This window comes from Mixophyes fleayi, chromosome 2 (genome assembly GCF_038048845.1).
Source record: "Mixophyes fleayi isolate aMixFle1 chromosome 2, aMixFle1.hap1, whole genome shotgun sequence".
NCBI classification, from domain to species: domain Eukaryota; kingdom Metazoa; phylum Chordata; class Amphibia; order Anura; family Limnodynastidae; genus Mixophyes; species Mixophyes fleayi.
Window position 1 is genome coordinate 256,286,140 of NC_134403.1, and position 22,816 is coordinate 256,308,955.

The following is a 22,816-nucleotide window of genomic DNA, read 5'->3' on the forward strand; positions in this document are numbered from 1 at the left end:
ACATTACCAGAGACGTGTCTAATGTATTATCTCATCTACATACAGTTGCAAATAAAGTTTTTTAATTACATAACAAGAAAACTACATTTATTGTCAGTAGTCTTGATTAATGTTATACGTGTTTTTTGAGGAATTAAAATATACATGGGAAGAACTAACGGTGGATAAAATCTAAAATAAAACTTAGGGAAAATATATATCAGCTACTTTAACTCCATCAGAAATGTTGAAAATTAATTCAAAATGTTCCATTGTGTAGACTATAATCCAGAATGATTGAGTCACTGTCAACCAAACTCTTCTCCAGAATATTTTATCAGTTGTGATGTACAAGGCAAACTTCAGGCAAATATGTTAAGAAGTTTACTGGTTAGGAATGATCTGGTTTAAAGAGCAGTGTTATCAAAAGAGATTTTATGACTGATATTATTTTGTCATTTTGAACAGTTTTTTAATCATACACATTTAAAAAAATATATACAAATGTCTTCATTATAGATATCTGTTTGGTTTTATGAGGACATTTGCTACTAACTGGAGGAGTGATGATGTATCATTTCAGGGGATTTTGTGAAATATTACCAAAAAAAATTATGTTCAATTTGGTATTCTCTAGCATGGTAGCAATATCATTTTGGCATAAATTGTTTATTGACTTAGCACAGGGTTTGTACTTAAAGTAAATTGTAATAATGGTCAATATTAATAACAAACAAAATAATTGGTATTAATTGTTTAATATAAAGCTACATTGCCATCTAGATTTAATTAACTCTGCCCCTCAGCTCTGACCCCATGGTTTGTATAACTGCCCCATCTGAAAACCACAGCTGTGTGACGCTGTGGAGTGAGGGATGCCTGAGGACCAATCAGAAGCTGAAAGTCTATAACCACCAAACTTTGCTGGTGAAAATTCAATGGGTAACCTGTTTATGCACTTACATTTCATCTCTCACTAAAATGCAATGAAAATAAAAAATTATAAATACTTTACTTGATACATGGGTGAAAACATCCCTTGCTATCAAACAATTAAAAGATTACTAAGGCCAGTGCTTAATCATAAGTTTGTGCCATTGCAAGGAGATCATAATAATATCTAAGCCCTACTTAAAGCAGTGTGAAAATTTATGAATGCTGTACCCATGCACACAAGTGAGCTCTAGTGTAAAATTGAGTGAAATTTGTGCAAAAATGCAACTATTTATATGCCAGTCCATCAGAAATGACCTTCACTTTTTTTCAAGCCAAAATCACCACTTGAATTTTTTGTTGGAAAAGTATGACAAGAGCAAGTTGGGAAAATAAATTCACTAAACTGAGGAAATCCATAATCTCTTCGTCTCTCTCATTGTCTCTTTCTCCTTCGCTCTCATTGTCTCTCTCTCCTCTCTCATTGTCTTTTTCTCCTTCTCTCTCATTGTCTCTCTCTCTCTCCTCTCTCATTGTCTCTTTCTCCTTCTCTCTCATTGTCTCTTTCTCCTTCTCTCTCATTGTCTCTCTCTCCTCTCTCATTGTCTCTTTCTCCTTCTCTCTCATTGTCTCTCTCTCTCCTCTCTCATAGTCTCTTTCTCCTTCTCTCTCATTGTCTCTCTCTCCTCTCTCATTGTCTCTTTCTCCTTCTCTCTCATTGGGGCACATTTATCAATCATCGGCAAAAATGAGAAATAGTTATCAATCCTTATCGCAAGGATAAGGATTGAACTATTTCTCAAATTTATGAACAACGGATCACAGAAACAGCAGTTCCGAAAAACTGCTGTTTCTGTGATAAAAAAAAAATCATACTTACCCCCCTCTTCGGAAGCGCTGTCTCAGGATCTCCTCCAGCTCCTCTTCATCCTTCAATTGCGCATGTGCATTTTGAAGAACTGCACATGCGCACAAAGATCCCTGCTCTGTCTCTGCAACTATCGTTGCAGAGAGAGAGCTGTGAGTGACAGGGAGGGATCATGTGATCCCTCCACACATGCGCTGTCCAGCTCTGCTCTTCGGAACAGAGCTGACAGCATTGGATTTTTTCAATTATGATAATGTACGCCAGCTTCAGCTTCAGCTGGCGTACATTAACATGACAAGTTTCCGTAAAATTTTTTTTTTCGGAACTTGTTAGATTGCGGCTGGGAGCAGTCACCATACTGTTGAATGATGACTGCTCCCAAAAATGAAGAGCAGTGCAAAGCAGCAGATATCCACGATATCTGCTGCGATGCACCTTTCATAAATATGCGGAGGACATGGAGGAACCTTAATTTCCCGGTAAGCGCACTATCGTGCTTTCTTAAATATGCCCCATTGTCTCTCTCTCCTCTCTCATTGTCTCTTTTTCCTCTCTCTTATTGTCTCTCTCTCCTCTCTCATTGTATTTCTCCTTTCCTCTCGTCTCTTTCTCCTTCTCTCTCTCCTTCTCTCTCATTGTCTCATTCTCATCTCTCATTGTCTATCTCTCCTTCTCTTTTTTTCTCCTTCTCTCTCATTATCTTTCTCTCCTTCTCTCTCATTGTCTCTTTCTCCTTCTCTCTCATTGTCTCTTTCACCTTCTCTCTCATTGTCTCTCTCTCCTCTCTCATTGTCTTTTTCTCCTTCTCTCTCATTGTCTCTCTCTCTCTCCTCTCTCATTGTCTCTTTCTCCTTCTCTCTCATTGTCTCTTTCTCCTTCTCTCTCATTGTCTCTCTCTCCTCTCTCATTGTCTCTTTCTCCTTCTCTCTCATTGTCTCTCTCTCTCCTCTCTCATAGTCTCTTTCTCCTTCTCTCTCATTGTCTCTCTCTCCTCTCTCATTGTCTCTTTCTCCTTCTCTCTCATTGGGGCACATTTATCAATCATCGGCAAAAATGAGAAATAGTTATCAATCCTTATCGCAAGGATAAGGATTGAACTATTTCTCAAATTTATGAACAACGGATCACAGAAACAGCAGTTCCGAAAAACTGCTGTTTCTGTGATAAAAAAAAAATCATACTTACCCCCCTCTTCGGAAGCGCTGTCTCAGGATCTCCTCCAGCTCCTCTTCATCCTTCAATTGCGCATGTGCATTTTGAAGAACTGCACATGCGCACAAAGATCCCTGCTCTGTCTCTGCAACTATCGTTGCAGAGAGAGAGCTGTGAGTGACAGGGAGGGATCATGTGATCCCTCCACACATGCGCTGTCCAGCTCTGCTCTTCGGAACAGAGCTGACAGCATTGGATTTTTTCAATTATGATAATGTACGCCAGCTTCAGCTTCAGCTGGCGTACATTAACATGACAAGTTTCCGTAAAATTTTTTTTTTCGGAACTTGTTAGATTGCGGCTGGGAGCAGTCACCATACTGTTGAATGATGACTGCTCCCAAAAATGAAGAGCAGTGCAAAGCAGCAGATATCCACGATATCTGCTGCGATGCACCTTTCATAAATATGCGGAGGACATGGAGGAACCTTAATTTCCCGGTAAGCGCACTATCGTGCTTTCTTAAATATGCCCCATTGTCTCTCTCTCCTCTCTCATTGTCTCTTTTTCCTCTCTCTTATTGTCTCTCTCTCCTCTCTCATTGTATTTCTCCTTTCCTCTCGTCTCTTTCTCCTTCTCTCTCTCCTTCTCTCTCATTGTCTCATTCTCATCTCTCATTGTCTATCTCTCCTTCTCTTTTTTTCTCCTTCTCTCTCATTATCTTTCTCTCCTTCTCTCTCATTGTCTCTTTCTCCTTCTCTCTCATTGTCTCTTTCACCTTCTCTCTCATTGTCTCTCTCTCCATCTCTCTTTCTCTCTCTTCCTCACCCCCCACACCCATGTCTCATATACTAAAATACTTACATTTACAATGTATAATATTACATTCAATGAAAGACTTGTAGGATTATTTTATTTGGAGCTAAAACCAACTGTGCCAGATAAAAAAGCAATAGGTCAAGCATCTAACATATTGTCAAAGCATTGATTTGCATGTCAGTTACAGCCATGTGGATTGTACAACCCTGGTGACTAAGTAATATAATCCATTGTTACACTGCTTCAAATCTATAAAGTTATGTTAAATATATATTAACAAGAATGTAATAAATCAATAAATTAAAAATAGGTATAATAATAAGAATGATAAACAGTAGCAATAACAATAAACATGTTTTGCTATTGCAGAACAAAGTGTGTAATAATATACAATGGGCATGCTGACTTTCAGCTTGTATATAAAAAAGCAGGCATCCACCTGTTAAATTCTGCTCAAATTATAGTTTACAGAATCACTAAAGATTAAATTATATGTACATACAAACTTGATGAAAACATTAATAATGATTAGGAGTCTTGAAGATGTTTTTATCAAATCTTTGAAAATGGTATACAAAAAAGCAGTTTATATAAGAGAAATGCTTGAAATATTATGGTGTTTTCTAAGTAAAAATGCATCTGAAACAAAACATGTTTTTACTAATAGCATCAGATCAGGTATCAATCTGTTATGATTTTGTAAGAGCTTCAATGTCAAAGACAAACATTTGGCTACAAGGGCAACACAATTAAATGTGGTCTGATTGTAAAAATTTTTTTACACCTTTCCATAAAACAAGCACATGGATTCATAAGCTAAAGACTCTCTAGACAGCACAGATTAAAATGTCATGGGAATATAGCCTTGCATCTCACAGTTGTAATATCATACACAGTAAATCAAAAGTGTACTCATCTATTACAGTTTCCAGGCAACAAATCAATGGCAAAATTATTGTTCACATTAATTTAGTACCAAATGGCTCTGTAGACACAAAGGGGCATGTTAACTTAACAGTGCATCTTAAACATTAAGCTGGGATCACAGATACAACATTTTATCATCATCATCATCATCACCATTTATTTATATACATTTATCAGCAACACACCAGAAAGTATAAGCAAGAATGTTGCATAACATCCTTTACACATATGTATCTTTACAGAGAATAGAAATGCAGAACATTTAGAGTTATAACCTATTCAATGGAAAAACAAAAAAGATGACTTTGGAGGTGTAAATTGGTATACACTCCTCTTTTATGGCGTAGTAATAAGTGTGAAAACAAAATATGGTCACTGAAAAGCACTGATGTTTGTCTGTGGCATGACATCAAAATTAGGAAACAACATGTTCTAGCAACAAATGTGTATTGGGTTTCCGTAGGACACTGCACAGAAATTGACAACTTGCATATGGCTGCTTGCAAAGGTCATACTAATATATTTATGACACGAGAAAGAGAGTTGTTATAACACTATGAAGTCACGACATCATTTGTTTCCCAAGAAAAACAAGAGTTTGGGTCTGTGTGTTATTCGTCTTCAGTTGGCTATAGACTCCCTTTTAAATCAATCTTGCTACAGGTGATATATGACGGCATTGCTCACATGTCTGCCCATGTGTCCACGCTGTTGGAGAATACTATGACCACACACAGAAAGGGCATTGGCCACTGCAGAATTTCCATTACAGCTAAACAGACAGGCATCATTTTTTTCCTCTATCAAGTAATTAGTAATGAATTCATGACGTTGCATGCTTCATCACCAAGATGTTCTGCAGCAGCAATGTACTTTTTAGCGTAAAGCATAAATTACTTAATTGTCCTGACATTTTAGAATCCACGCTGCCCAACGAGACACATATCCACCTGACCCAATGAAAGATGATACTAGACTGCAGCGAATGTCAACATACAATGTCATGGCCGCGGGAATTAAATATTCAGATCATCTCAGAATGGAATTCAAGGTCAAACACTGATCGTAGCAGCTGAGAGGGAAGGCTCGGGAGATCTAGGTTACCAGCCTGTAAAGGTTTCAATGCAGCTTGTGTCTGACGTCTGCACATCACCCCCTCTTGTGTTCAGGTGTGTCCAGGCCTCCAGGTGACACAACCACACATAAAGTGTGAAGGTCTTACTAAGTCCTTTATCTACCTGAAACCCTCCTTCAATCATTCACTGCACTGCTTAACTCACTGTTCTCATGGGTACCAATACATTAGAACCTTTATGACATGACCTTTGCAGGTGCGAACACCTTCAATGTCACCCTGCCAAACCATATAGCAACCCCAAAAAAAATAGGATGGCGTCTCCTGCCCCATATTGTCTACCGTAGTAAAAGAGCGGAGAGAGATTAAAGAAATAGAAATGAGCGTAAATTGTTGGTAGTCTTACCCTTTACATGTGATGCTGCGAGGATGGATGCGCTTGTATTAATGCAGGTAGGAGGGACTCTGCTCACGGATCAAGGCTGGGAGGGATGGGGGGACCTGGTATCCATTGACCGGGTGCCAACGGGAGCTGCGCACGCAGGCCTGACGTCGGAACCCAAGGGGGCACCACAGACCACCAACCCACTCAGTGAGTACTAGAGCCCACTCCCCAAGACTCACAGTGACTGCTTGTACAGGGAGGATCACCTTACCTGCCTGCAGAAAGGAGCTCACTATCCCTCATCCCCACGCACCAGGCTCTGATGGTTGCTGCTGACGCAAAGCTTGAGTCACCCAGAGATGCTTGTCACTTGTGAATGGAAAAGCGTGAAAGCAGCTGGTGGGGGAGGAAAGTCACGGGGCTTTATCGTTCTCTCTCCTCTCCTCTCCCTCTTTTTTTATTAGATGTTAAAATAGGCGACATACAGTTATCAAAAATAATGATAATAATAATAATGATAAAAAATGATATAAAATAATAATAATGATAAAAAATAATTGATTTACATGTCGTTTTTAATAGACATAGACTACACCACACTGGAAAATTATTTATTTAATTCAATATGACTTTAAATGAAATTCATGAAGCCACACCGTTCATTTAGCATAATGTTGAGAGCATTTTAAATCTCAACTTGAACATTTTATGAAGAGCCTTCTAATTTGGAAATAGGAGATCATGCAGCACACTGATATTGAACGCCACCGTTATTTTTATAAGCCTGACCATCTGGACCATATTTTTGTAAGATGCACATTCCATTAAGAAAACAATCGGCTTGTGCATCAGAAGTCTTACGGCTATGTGGAGTTTTATCATAAATGCCAGTGTATAGCAAATCCTAGGAGTCCATTACATGTGTTGAAATGCAGTGGGATATCATTTTCTACATCGTGCCATAAGTAAACCTTTAGATTCGTCAATTCCGTTTGACAACACTGTATTTGTCCTACCAGTTGTCTTACTAAGGTGATAGTCCAGGTGACATGCTGTGGCTACTGTGTTCTAGGAAAGGTGATGAGAAGGCCCTTCTGCACGTGTCCTCTGCAGACCTATTTCCATAAGTGCCCTGATAGCAACCTATAAATAGCTCTGTGATTCCAACCCTTCTGACTCTGAGCATCCCGAGCTGAGGATCTGTCACCATGGAAACCTGATCAGCATCTTTCAGATGTTCCTGCATGTGTCTGAGAAACACCAGCTGGTCAATAAGTGAGCTAACAGGGAGCTTTACTTGACACATCAAACCTTATAAAATAGCAGCTGCAAAAACATACAGTATTGGCTCTGCAGATTATCCTCAGTAGAAAGCTACACAGAGCTTTCTGCATATGGAAGATTAAAGAGATTTAAATATGAATATTAAGCACACAGTTTCATTGCACAGTTTAAAAAAAATATATCAGGCACAAAATTGTTAGTATTCCAGATTCTGACGCTCTAGTTTATTTCACAGAAGTGATTTTAATTATATCACGATACTATAATAGTAATAATTGTTTGTAAAACTAAACAGGGGAGATATAGAAATACAATAAGGGGCCTATTTACGAAACTAAAAAGTGTGTTCAATCCCCGAAAACTGAAGTTTTCGAGGATTAACCGCAAAATTCGTATTTACTATCACTGCATCGCAGCAGATATCATAGATATCTGCTGCTTTGCATATCTCTTCGTTTTACTGAGCAGTCCCCATAACAGTGTATGTGCATTGCTCAGTAACATTATTTACTAAAGTTTGATAAAAAAAGAAATTATCATTTTTTTTTAACCTGTTAATGTACGTCAGCTGAAGCTGGAGTACATTAACATAATTGAAAAATGTCACTGAAGGCAGCTGCATAGTGTATGTGTGGAGGGATCATGTGATCCCTCCCTGTCACATGCTAATTTGTCTTTTTTGTTTTACAATATGCTGCTCTGTGCACATGTGAGAGTCTTGCGGTTGGCGCATGCTTACAACAATTACAAAGAAGCCGAAGAACATCACTGAAGGATCACAAGAAAAAAGAAAGTATTAGGTAAGTCATACACTTCACAGGAACAGCTGTTTTTCGGAACGGTGTGTCCTGTGTTGGTTTTTTCATTAATATGAGAAATAGTTTAATCCTTATCAATGCAATAAGGATTGAAAACTATTTTTCATTTTATGCAGTTCTTGGTAAATGTGCCCCTTAGGGAAAAGAACCTGCTCACAAGTTTACAAAATGAACGGGAAGGGAAAAGTAATAATACTACATAAGTAACAAGTACAGATGTGTCCAATTGTTCTGGGTCAGTAATTATCCCACCTGTTTCTGCAGACAGAATTCCTGAAAACATGACCTGTTGGTGGCTCTTGAGGATCGGGTTTGAGCACCTCTCATGTAGGATGTACTTTGGTTAGTTTACAAATGTGGTATACATAGCAAGAATCTTGGGGAGAGTGGCGAGTCTTTAAAGTAAAAGTGAACTATGTGATATGGTGCATTTTTTTATACTGCTATTTACATTTTAGTGCATTCAAATCATGTCAACACATTTAAATAAGTCCCTTCAGGACTATAGGACTGCATTGTGTACATACCCAGTAGGGGTTTCCACAAGTGTCTTAACCAACACTGTACAGTCATGGCCAAAAGTTTTGAGAATAACACAAGTATTGGTTTTCACAAAGGTTGCTGCTTCAATGTTTTTAGACCTTTTTGTCAGATGTTGCTATGGTATACTAAAGTAAAATTACAAACATTTCCTAAGTTTCAAGGGCTTTTATTGACAGTTACATTAAGTTTATGCAAAGAGTCAATATTTGCAGTGTTGACCATTCTTTCTGAAGACTTCTGCAATTCGCCCTGGCATGCTGTCAACCAACTTCTGGGCCACATACTGACTGATGGCCGCCCATTCTTGCCTAATCAATGCTTGGAGTTTGTCAGAATTTGTGGGTTTTTGTTTGTCCCCCCGCCTCTTGAGGATTGACCACAAATTTTTAGTTAACACTTTTGCCTTATGGCAAGGTGCTCCATCATGCTTGAAAAGGCATTGTTCATTACCAAATTGTTCTTGGATAGTTGGGTGAAGTTGCTCTTGGAAGATGTTTTGGTACCATTCTTTATTCATAGTTGTGTTCTTAGGCAAAATTGCAGGTGGACTTTGTGAAAACCAATATTTGTGTCATTCTCAAAACTTTTGGCCACAAAATATGCAATGTATTTTAGAAAGGATTATACATTGTACATGGGTGCATATTTACCTCATCCCCTTAACAACAGCGATAATGCCATTGGCATGCTCAATGACATCATCAGTTGCAGCCGCCTTCTTGCTTCATCGTCATTGGCTGGGGTTGGGCTGAAGAGGAGTCGTCATCGGGCAGGGTCGGGAACCAGCTCCTTCGGAATAGTCACGTCGTGGTGAGTCTTGTTGGGGTAGTCAGCATCGATATGCTGACTACCACCGGTTTATACAACAAAAACAAGAAGATCTGGTTTGGCTTCTCTTTTGGATTATAAATTAAGGACATTTCCCTTTGGATTAAAAAATGCAATAATGCCATCGGATTAAAAAAAAATCAAGAATTCCCATTGGATTATGGTGGTGTAATAAAGTGGTTAGGGAGTGTATCCAGGGGCAAACGTTGGTTTCTAGAGGGTTTCTTTCCTAATTGTTGATTTCGGAACATAGCAAAAAACAAAATCCACAAATTTTCCTGCTATAATAATAGCTATTAAAAGTGCAATGTATAGAAATATTGAACTCATTTACATAAATGTGTTTTGAGCATCTTGCCTAATTAATGTACTTTTCTAAGGAAACAGAAAAGGTATAGGCCCCAAATAGTGTATAGTATTTCCCCAATAAACGAAAAGATCTGTAATAAAACCAAGTGATCCTGTACCAAATGTGTGAAAAGATTGAAGCTTATTTTCATTAATCTCATTTGCACTCCTAATACGCTATATAAACATCCATAATTATGGATGTACATACCCCCCTGAGGAAGTCAAATAGATGAAACACATTGAAGACAATCTGGGACATTATCTGAAAGAAAGTACCATCTCTGGAATCTGTGGAGAACCATTGTGACTGCCAATAGATCGGTGAGGAGCCATTGGCAACAGTAGCTGTTTATACAGCATTAAGGACTCCAAGCTTTCATTTAGATAAAATGTTTGTACTATTATTTTAAGTATGTGCATTTGTGTTGGAGTGTGTTAAAGTCATATACATAGGATATTTGATATGGCAGTGGTAGTGGGTGAAGTCTATTATATCTAATTCATAGAACAAAACAAAAAACATGTTTGGTGATACTGTTGAAACACTCATGTAAAAGTTTCTTTGGACCTTAATCATTAAGGCACGCATACTGAGCACAGCGTGTGTTTGTTTTAAACTGCACGTAACTCTTCGGCGATGGAACCGGACAGCTGCTGATGGATAGGGTTTTAATATGATACTAGGCACGATACCTTTCCTATAACCTGAACCTTGAATATCACTGAAGTGTACATATAATCATTATATATATATATATATATATATATATATATATATATATAGACTAATAATAAACCAAATACTATCTGCTCATAAATTACAGTGTAACGGAACCGATATGAATATGAATTATATAAATAACTAAATGTTGTAATGCGAGTGTGTGCGTGCGTATTTTACCGTGCGATCACACCATGCCACGTGTTACGTGGCGCACGGATCGCAATCGCACGGCAAAACAATATTGACTAATATACTTTCGTTCATCCAATTATATGACTTTGACAGTCCACCCTTTGATAGTATAATAAACTTAATACACCTTAAAGATGTTTTATGCAGGATCTCAGCACCACGTTTCATTGTTATGTACTACAAGTCCCCCTTGGTGTATGACCACGCTGTTTGTAGCTCTAAACAAGTTATCAGAGAGAGTCTTAATCCTCTAAACGACTTCTTCTTTTACTATAAACCGTACACTTCTGGAGCTTGGAGATAACCTTTTGTATGCCCTTCAAGGGTGCAATAAAACACTTAATACATTATTTGGAAAGGTACAAAGTACAATAGAACATGTATCTGCTATACAGAATACTCTACTACAGTTCTTCAAGTTAAACAGGTTAATCTATCCAACGCATATCTTTAAGCTCGGAATACATTTAAACAATTCATGTTCATCAATAGCATCATCCTATGTCTATCAATAATGTCATATACAATCTCCTTCAGCTTGCGTTAATATACACACTTCTAATAATGTCATCAGTTCTTTTCATCGACACTTGTGGGTGGGCTATTGTCTGTTCGTTATTCCCAGTCTCCCAATACTCTGGTTTCTTTGTACCTGAATTAGTGATCGACTTGCAAACTATTGGGAGACTCCAGACTAAGGGACCTAGGTGTTGTACTTTTTCCCTAATGACCTCCCACCCATAATTCGAGTATCTCAAGAATATTTAGTGGAAAGAGAACTAATCCTACTTGATATAATCACTGAGGCACGTGAGAGCACGCCCAGCACTATGTTTGGTCTAAAACCTTACCCACCCAAGAATGATAATCATTCTCAAGGATGCCTGCTCAAGTCCGAATATTACTGGACTGGCATCGCTGGGTGTACCTCTTTTTAACCATGCGGTCGCCGTACTTACAGACGTAATGCTACTCAGACAATACCCCCTTGCACTTTCTCCAAGCTTTCCAAATTTTCCTTTACCCCTGAATTGAATAGAGTAATTGGCTGTACCGATTATGCTAATAACTTCTCCTTCATCCCCAATACCTCCTTATCATTACCTGAACCAGCCTCTGTCACATGCTAGTAATCAAAACAATTGACCGTCCTGAGAAGAGAATGAAATGAGAGAACACAAAACAGGAAAAACTACAACTTCATGCTGGACAACAGTCTTAGCCTTTGGCTCAGGTGCTACTAACTACATTCGAGGCCTTCCAGAACAGACTCATGAATGCCCTTGGACCCTACTCTGAGTGTTGGCCCCTCTGCAGTGGGTGGAATGGGCACCAGTGTGTCTCTGCTACCCTTGAAGCCGTGATGCTGGTAGCCTACACCTGGTTCCTGTCTTGTCAAATAACCTGAGCCTAAGAAATTTCTGTTCCACAACTTACTCTCCCGATCCAACATCCTGACAGTTAGTGTGACTTTTCAGGAAACAGTGTTTTGGACGTTCTTGGTTACTGTCTCACTATTTACCTTCTCTCAAGGTCTAACCTAGCCTCCCAGTTACAATCTCATCTCACGAGGGGTCAAGAACATTTCAAAAATTTTCAGGTTAAGAGGCTACCCAGGAGTGATCTTTTGGTAGCGGGGAAGGACTAGTGGCCGAAGCAATCAGTCACTTCAATCAAGTTCCAACTCTTATTCTATTCAATTCGTTCTACCTAGTACCACTACTTTATGTTCACACTGGTTTATGGCTAATTGAAAGTATGTGATTTGTTACCACTACTCATACATTATACATCTGTTATCAATAACATGAATACCCCTATCATCTATTATAACTCTAGGACTATCACATTGAATAACAAAAGCTTTGAGTATGACACAGTAATACATTAGACACATTACAATACACCTTTACCCAGACATATTTCATTGGTACACCAGTGTATACTTGAGGATCCTGCATGGTGGTAATTGGATGACGTGGATTTGTTTTACCTGGAGGAAAACCCATCTGCAGGAGGGATATGGGATGGCTCTATTGGTATCATTTTCCTGACATTCTCTTAATCAAGATAGGACGTTGCCGTCCTACTAGCTTGAGACGAAATGTGTGGTGCACCCCAATATACTCTTATCAGCTTGCACCTACCTTCTGCACCCAGCTGAGCCACACCATGTGCTGCCTCCGCTGGGTCTGGAAGATACACTTTGGGAGCAACTGGTCTACCTTGTCCATCTCTTCAGAGTCCACCAGACTCCTCACCACATCTCTTCATCTTCCAGACAGTTAATTCTTCAGGTAACACAAATCTTCATATATTAACCAACATGTGTATGTGTGCATGTGTGTGTGTGTTCACATTTTAAAACTAAAACAATACAACGAAAAACAAAACAAAACAGATTTGTTAGCTGTCACGTAAAACCCTGCTGTCTATTTGACAGCTATGTTTGCCCTGGTGTGACAGCCATGTATGGTCGTGTGTGTAAGTGTGGACTTTACTAGCAGCTACTTCAGTTGGTAACTGTGTCACTGTATAAAGTCCTCTATGTAGTGTCCTACTCATGTGCTGGTATTGCTATAAAAGATTTCTCAGTCACCTCAACATCGCCCCCTAGACTAGAAAAATGCTGAAGACCACTGTATATCAATCGATTTCCCTCTGCCAACTCACATGTCATTCTCAGTACCTCACATTCAGCTACTTGACTAAGTGAGAAAGACAAAGGGGTCTATTTCTATAACACTTTCTTCAAATATAACAGTATCCAGTACATGTCTGTCTAACAGTGAAAAAATATAAAACACGAAAATTCGACATGTTCTAGGGTTTCACATTATGTCGTATCTTGTGGCACAAATTCTACTCCAATGTTCTACACAGAGATGCATATCTAGCATTCTTCTGTCCTCCTGTCCTCCCCACCCTTTGTGCATCCATATAAAGGCACATTTTTGTACAGGAGGCACGAACCAAAACAAAAACAAAAAACAAAACAGATATGCAATCTATAAAACATGAATCGTATTTCCACAACAGAACCTTTCTGCTTAAAATCAGCAGTCTCTATACACATGAAAACAAAACCCCTGACTGTTTCTGTAACTCATGTCAATCTAGTGTGTGTATCTCTGAATTTGTCTTATGTAAAAAAATAAAAATATGTCTTAGCCCCATTGATGAGACTGTGTCTGTTTTTATCTCTACCAGAGCAGAGAGAGAGTGAGAGAGAGAGAGAGAGAGAGAGAGAGAGAGAGAGAGAGAAAGATAGAGGGGTACTAGCATTTCTGTAAAGAATGAGAAATAAGAAAGCAATGAATAATGGCAATACAAAGATTTGAATACAAACATACATGTAGAAAGGGAGATTTTACAACACAAATGACAGCTGGATTGGACTCTATGGGAAAATGGCTGTATTCATTCCACTGATTCCCTTAGCTATTTGCTAAACTATGACCCTCCCCATACTTGACTAGGAGGTCTTAAACCAACCGTGCAATCCAGTGTTGTCCGTCATTTGTTCATTAAGAACTCTGTATCACATTGACTACATACCTTTTCAACGGACGTTCCTAACTTATGATAGAGAAATGAAAAATTTACTCTTAGTGACTCATATTTTCTCTGAAATACATAAAACGATATTTTGGAGCAAAGTATGTATATACTTTTCATTTTTGGATAATGATTCTCAGCCAAACAAATTATCGTGTGTCACTGCAGCTTAAAACAGAGAATGCTCCAATGATCCATTGTTAATTAGTCTTTCAAGAGTAATCCTTCTATTTCTCTACCTCACCCCTTTTAACACTAAGTCTATATTTCTTTTGTCTACCTTTATCTGTGAAGAAAAGACAAGATAGTTATCTTTAAACAACAAACAAACCAAACATTCTCATTCTTTACCATCGGCCAGCGATTTAGGAAAGCAAACATGTGACAACATAAAACAAACAAGCAACATCAATAAAAATTACATTTTAAATCAGTGTTTTCTAAACTTTGCACATTAATACTTACCACCGAGTATTATTTGCCTTGTCTGGTCTTAATTTCCTAGCTTTGGCTCTAATATTTTCTTTGCAATCTTTCCTCAAATCTCCCTTCTTAAGACAGTTAAAACACTTTAAAGATTTCTGTTTCTTTCGTCCCTTATAGTGGTTTTTATAATTCTGGGGTTGTGAATGTAATTTTTCCAACACCTGGATACCCAACATCATTAACCTATCATTCTGTGCTTTTTCCTTTTTACATCTATATTTATCATGTTCTATGGCGTGTTCTCTAATATCATCTACCGTGAGACCTCTCCAATTAGGAAAAGAGGTTTGTATTCAGGTCCTTAGATCCTCCCGGAGGCCGTCCATTAGTACTGCAACAGCTATCTCCCTGTAATGTGGATTTACCCTTATATCTGATATTCCTGTGTACTTAATCATGGCCACTAGAGCCCTAGAAAAATAATCAGTTGTAATCTCATTACCTTTTTGTTTGATGGTGTATGTTTTGCCCCATTCCATTGTCACTGGAAAATATATGGCCAACTCTGTGATTATACGTCCAATATTGTCCTGATTGTCATCCTCAGTTAAGGGTTTATCCTTCTCCAACCTACAATCCTTAATGAACTTTTGTATATCAGTATCGAGAGGAAGACAAGCTTTAAACAACACTCGCCAATCTTTATTATTAGGCTCATGTGCAAGTATCTAATAAATTTCTGACACTTGGCCAAATCTTTGCAAGGATCAGGGAAATCAGACATAATTGTAAATAGTTCCGTCTTAGTCCATGGAAAATACATTGCTACCTGTTTCATGGGAACTACACCATCTCTGTCCGCTTTCCCATTGGGAACTGCTGTTGTGCGGACAGGATATAAGCCTACCAAATCACAATGTTCTGAACTAGTTGCTGGAATCGCTGTTGCAGTGCAATGAAAGGTTTCACACACTCCCGGGTCATCTTGACCCATTTGTCGCAGTATGCCGTTGCATACGCACCGTATTTATTATACATAACATACTTCGCCGAACCAACCGGCCATTCATTAGGCAGCACAAAATGAACTATCTCTAGCGTTTGCTTCGTATCAATTGTAAAAACAACCTATTTCTCAACGCTACACAAAAAGACTTTTTACCTGTTCTCCTTTCAAACAGAACCTACTAGAGATTTTTATCCGTGGACGGTTTCAACAGGTACGTCCCCTTAAAAATATCAATGCCTTTCCTAGTTTGAGTACTTTACCACTGTTAGCAACCGATATCAATCAAGAATATCAGTGGTTGCAGCGTATTTCCTCCCACATCTCCCAAGTCGCAATCACGGCTGTACTAAATCAACCATGCGGTCCGATCGCACCGCTTACGGATACTAACTATCAGTAAACTTTGCGATTACTATTGGGAATGCCGTGAAAACCTGTTATTTTCGCTTCGAGTATGCCTGCCATGCATACTCTGTGGTGTCTCTTTATCACCTGCTCTTTGTTAGAACAGAACACCACTCACACAAAGGTTTCTTTATATCCTGCTCAGCCCTAGAACAGAACCTTTATTGTCAGGTCACCTTTTTTACCATGCCCCGTCAGACACACCTGAACTAAAGCGCTCTCAATTTTCAACAATTCCACGCTGCCCTCTCAATACTCAATCACGGCCTCACCATGCGGTCACAGTAAGCGTCGTGATTAGCACCGAGCACGCGAACAACCCCGCTGCCCTCTCAATACTCCATCACGGCCTTACCATGCGGTCGATTCGCACCGCTCAAATTTATCAGTAAGCGTCGTGATTAGCATTGAGCGCGCGAACAAAACTTATATTCCGTTACCAGTATACTTTTGCCTTTATGTATAAATAACATTCACATACACACACATAACCTTTGTTTTCTTTACAGAAAATAAATTTCCCAAACAATGGCACTATCTTTTCAGAGATTTAACCAAGTGATTACACTATGTATATATAACAGACTATGATCATGACTGTTTACACACATGGCAACAATACCGGAAGTACACATACTCAATGCAGGAAATACACATACCTTATGCAATGCCATACCCTTTTAAAACGCAAAATGACAATAAAAAGAAACATTTTTCTTTCTTGTCCCTAGATTCAAATTAGCTTTCCTTCAGTCTATGCAACAACGGACATTCGGTTTCGCAACACAAAGTGAACCACAGGTCTTAAACACATTGCATTCTTTCCCGTATGCGACACGTCCGTAAATCCACCCTTTGTCGAGGAACCGAATACCGTAAGCGTTGCATACCTGCCGATAACGTAACTCATCTTCGAGCCCCCAAATTATTAAAGTAATTCTATCGTTTTCAAATAAGCATTGCCCAAGCGATTGTATTGTGTTTCTAACGCACAGAGTAATTTATTTTAGCAGATGTAAATAGTCAACAATTCAATACATTATTATATTATGATACATTACAGTACAGCCAATACCAAAAGATACATACATACCGCTGCTATCGCATGCGCTCGCTGCGCTAACCACGGGCACGCCTGGACAGTGATTCACCCTTGAATACTGTGATCAGTGAAGTCTGAGGCTGGTGGGGGTGCAGCTAATATATATACAGTACAGTGTTACAGTGAACAATAGAGATGACATAGCTTGCTTCTATAGGTCCAGACATCAGATGGGTCCAGGCTAAACAGGTCAAAAGCTGATTCAATCTAAGGAATCCAAAGGTGGGGGTCGTCTCTCCAGGGGATGAGCTCCTTTCTTCCCGCCAAAGCTCCAGTTACATCTCAGTAAATTAGCATTTCATAGCCAGCATCATACAAAGGTTTATTCCCTAACATCAGTAACTAGAGTATGCAATATGCGATATCTTCGGCGATGGAACCGGACAGCTGCTGATGGATAGGGTTTTAATATGATACTAGGCATGATACCTTTCCTATAACCTGAACCTTGAATATCACTGAAGTGTACATATAATCATTATATATATATATATATATATATATATATATATATATATATATAGACTAATAATAAACCAAATACTATCTGCTCATAAATTACAGTGTAACGGAACCGATATGAATATGAATTATATAAATAACTAAATGTTGTAATGCGAGTGTGTGCGTGCGTATTTTACCTTTCGATCGCACCATGCCACGTGTTACGTGGCGTATGGATCGCAATCGCACGGCAAAACAATATTAACCAATATATAACAAAGGTTCAGCGCATAGCTAACAATATGACCAATGATGTAAATGAAGGATACAGACGGAGGTAATGTTATAGCTCATTTGCAGAGAAAGTGATAATTGAAGGTTCTTACCCTGCTCTTTCCCTCTTAGTATCGGTGGAATTACTTCCACAATCCAGTAGCTTCCGTATGTACACTCCAGGATTGATGTCCTGATGGTTGTTATCCAAACAATGTTGTTACAATCCGGTTACAGTGTCCTCACACGCAGTGGAACGCAAGTGGACCGCATATGTCCTTCCAGCGCTTACTTTCCTCACGGGTGCCCACTGTGTACAAAATTCAAAGATGTATTCTAATGTGTATGTTCTCATCCGACGCATTTCGTCCTTAACTGACTTTTTCAAGGATGATGTCACTTGTAGCTGGTGTTCTTTTTATAGGGATTTTCAATCAACTTTATTGTTCATGACAAAATGCCCACATTAAGTAAAATTAAAAATGTTAAAAATCTTCGTGATAGTGTGTGAATAATCCATTGTTACACACATTAATCACAGGTATTAATAAAACTATCAAAATTGATTAAAATAAAAATACAGAATAAGACAAAGATAAAAATTAAGACTGAAACATTGTTTCATTCAAATAAAAAATGGCCACAAATCAAATTCCTGATTTAACCCTAATGGGGTTAAAGTTTTCAGTTTATATATAAACTCTGTCTCTATTTTTGATAGAGCTGCAATGTAATTTCCTCCTCTCCAAGTTTTCGGTATGTATTTTAGGCCTATAAATTTTAATCCTCCAGGATCTTTATTGTGGTGTAATAAAAAGTGCTGAGGTATAGTGTGAGTATTGGTGCCATTCTCGATATTTCTTATGTGCTCACCAATACGTATTTTTAGTTTCCTTTTCGTCCTACCCACATATTGGAGGCCACATGGGCACTCCAATAAATAGATGGTACCTTCCGTATCTGTCTTTGATGGAATATGTTTCATTAGAGGTCCTGGATACATAGGTTAGTATTGGACTTGTTGTGCTAATATTTGAATTCCTACAACATAAACAATTGTTGCAATAGAAAAAGCCTACTTTAGTATTTTTAGCTTTTTCTTTTTGCACGGGTAAGTGGCTTCTTATAAGCATATTTTTCAAATTATCAGCCTACTTATATATGATGGTGGGTTTCATAGGAATGATTTGTCTTAGATGTTCATCGTGTAAGAGAATGGGCCAATGTCTTTCTATGATGTTCTTTATAATGTAGAAATGACTACGGAATCTAGTGATGAAAGCGGTGTCAAATTTATTTTCATCTTCTCCATTATCTTTGGTCTTATATGTTATAAGTGCATCTCTATTTATTTCTTTCATACTTTGGAAAGCCTCTTGTACAGTATTCTCGTTATAATCTCTGTTTATGAATTTTTCCATCATATTTTCTCCTTGTTCAGTGTATTCACCTAGATTGGAACAATTTCTTTGAATCCTTCTGAACTGTTCTTTAGGTATGTTTTTTATCCATAACGGATGGTGATTGCTATTAGCAGGTAGATAGTTGTTACAATCCACTTTTTTAATGTAAGTTCTTGACAAGATCTTTCCATCTCTTACATAAATTTCTAAATCTAGAAATTGTATTAAATCAATGCTTGTATTTGCCATAAAAATTCTAAGTTTACATCATTTTGATTTATTCCTTGTAAAAAAAGATTCAATAATGATTGTTCCCCATTCCACATGAAAAAAACATCATCGATAAATCTATACCAGCAAATAAGGTGATCCTTATAGATGTTGTTAGACCAAATACTATCTTCCTCCCACTGCGACATAAATAAGTTCGCGTAGCTAGGTGCAAAGCGACTGCCCATAGCAGTCCCTCTCTCCTGTTGATAAAAAGTACCTTCGTGCCAAAAGTAGTTGTGGGTGAGTATAAATTCTATACTACCCATGATGAATTGTATTTGTTGGTTTTTTAATTCAGTTTTACCACATAACATTTTATAGGTGTGTTGACATCCATCAATGTGGTTAATACAAGTATAAAGTGATTCTACATCACATGATCCCAAGATGTACGTTGGTTCCCACTTTATTTTTTCAAGAATTTGCAGGACATGAGTAGTATCACGTAGATAACTTCTTTGTGCTGTTACAATAGTTTGGAGAAATTTATCAACATAATGTGAGAGATTCGAAGTGATGGATCTTATTCCTGATATTATAGGACGTCCTGGGGGATTTTCCAAATTCTTATGAATTTTTGGGAGTTGATAAAATACCGGTATTCTCGGGTTTTTATTATACAGGAAACTATATTCACCTTTTGTAAGTATCCCCATATAAAGGCCTTCTTCTAAATGTTCTAGTAGTTGTTTGTTATATTTCTCTGTAGGGTTCTCTGTTAGAGCTCTATAGGTGGTGGTGTCTTTCAGAAGATTTTCTGCTTCTTCCAGATATCGAATTTTATCTAATATAACTACACCACCACCCTTATCAGCCGGCTTTATAACTATTTCAGTGTTGTTCTTTAGTTCTTTAATTGCTTTATGTTCTCCTTTGGAGAGATTATATCTCATTTTTTCATTCTCTTTTATGTTTTCAATTTCTTCTACTAATTTTTGAAATGTTTCAACATAAGCACCTGCAGACACTATAGCAGCCTTTCTGAGACAAGCAAATCTCCCTACCCTTTCTAGTAACCTATCTCAACAACTAAATGAGGAAATCACGTCGGAAGAGATACTAGCAGTCATCAAGGCCCAAAAAACCTCTAAGGCTCCGGGACCCGATGGCTTCTCCGCAGCTTATTACAAAAGATTTTCCCAGACTTTGGTCCCCCATCTACGCACCTTGTTCAATGCTATCTTACATGGAGATCCCTTCCCTAAATCGATGTTAGAGGCGCGTATTGTAGTCATTCATAAAGAGGGGAAGGACCCCAGCGACTGCGCAAGCTATCGTCCCATCTCCCTCCTTAATGTTGACATTAAGATTTATGCAAAGATCCTGGCCACCCGCTTGAACGAAGTCCTTCCGGGTCTGGTCCATTATGATCAGGTGGGGTTCATCCCGGGTCGCCAGGCTAGGGATAATACTCGCCGCGCGATAGACTTGGTTCAAATCATTAACCAAAGATGTCTCCCGGCCATGATGCTCTCACTGGATGCCGAGAAGGCGTTCGACCGAATTTCTTGGGATTTTATGACCCTTGCTCTGAAGGCGTACGGCTTCTCGGCTGAATTTTGACCGGGGTCTCCGCCCTATATAACTCCCCCTCAGCTAGGGTCTTGGTTAACGGATCTTTATCTAGCCCTCTCTCGCTCTCCAATGGAACGAGACAGGGAATGCCCCATATCGCCCTTAATTTTTGCACTTGTGATAGAACCTTTGGCGGCGATGATCAGACAGTCGGCGTCGATCTCAGGTGTGACAGTGGGGCCGCGGGAATTTAAGGTCTCTCTCTTCGCGGACGACATACTTCTCTCTCTGACAAATCCTCAGGAGTCTTTACCCGCCTTATATAAACTTATAGAGAAATATGGCCTCCTATCTGGCTACAAAATTTATTTTGTTAAGTCAGAGGCCATGCTCCTTCATGCTTCCCCATCCCTCAGGAACAGTTTACAGACTAATTTTGCACTACGCTGGCAGGCGAGTAAGATCAAATATCTTGGAGTCTATATCACCTCGACCTATGATAGATTGTATCTGGAAAACTTTCCCCCCCTTCTGTCAAAAATAAAACAGGACTTGGAGACTTGGAAGAGCTATATAATATCGTGGCTGGGGAGGATTATTGCTATTAAGATGAACTTGGTCCCGAAACTTCTATATCTTTTTCAAACCCTCCCGCTGAGGGTCCCCGAATCCGTGTTCAAAGATTTGCATTCCTCCTTCTTAAAGTTTATATGGCGTGCCAAGCCCCCTAGAATCTCAATAGCAGTGCTTAAAAAGCCTAGGGCTCGGGGAGGCAGGGGCTTACCAGATATTAAATTTTATTACTTGGCATCCCATCTGTCCCAGGTGACGGTAAGCTATGCCCCTTACAAGTCTATAGCGTGGGTGGACCTGGAGACCCACTATGTTGGGGTACCCTCCATGGCATCACTCTGGGGCTTGACCAATACAGATAGGCCACCAGCGGCCTCCTCTCTTCAATCCCTTAAATTCTGCTTATCCCTTTGGGACTCATGTCGGGTCAAATATAAATTGCCCTCCCCTATCTCACCTCTGACTCCTCTCTGGGGCAACCCACACTTCCCTCCTGGCAATTCCACGCAGCAATTTAAACACTGGATAACAGCGGGAATATGAGTGGTCTCGGACCTGGTGGTCAATCAAACTTGGGCTTCTATGTCGGAACTTCACCATAGTTTTGAACCGTTTCGTCTGCTTTTCTTTGAGTACTTCCAGGTCCGACACTTCGCTATGTCTTTGCCCCCCGGGAGGTTCTCCGGGCCCCGACCTCCTTTAAATATATGTGTCTACATTCACCCCTCACTAAAGGGATGATCTCCCAGATATACAACTGGCTCATAGACTACACTTTCGATGCTCCAGGCCGACATGAGCGGGAATGGGAGAGGGACCTGGGTCTTCCTCCAGACGACTTATGCTGGGAGGGGGTCAGGGAGGGGATTGCCAAGAGCTCGATCTCTACACTAGTTAAGGAAACAGCCTATAAAGTGTACTATAGGTGGTACTATACTCCTGATAGGCTATCTCGAA

General features: G+C 39.0%; 1 protein-coding gene across 2 annotated transcripts in view; it reads right to left on the bottom strand.

Moving 5' to 3' along the window:
- Positions 1-6,533, bottom strand: part of SLC6A17 (solute carrier family 6 member 17) — a 62,073-nt gene extending 55,540 nt beyond the window's left edge. The window contains exon 1 of one of the 2 annotated variants that reach the window (XM_075195923.1): positions 6,410-6,533. The gene's annotated coding sequence lies outside the window, so the exon portion shown is untranslated. Of the gene's footprint in view, positions 1-6,159; positions 6,359-6,409 lie in introns of those variants that run through there. The other variant, XM_075195922.1, reaches the window with a different exon arrangement.
- Positions 6,534-22,816: the final 16,283 nt, after the last annotated feature.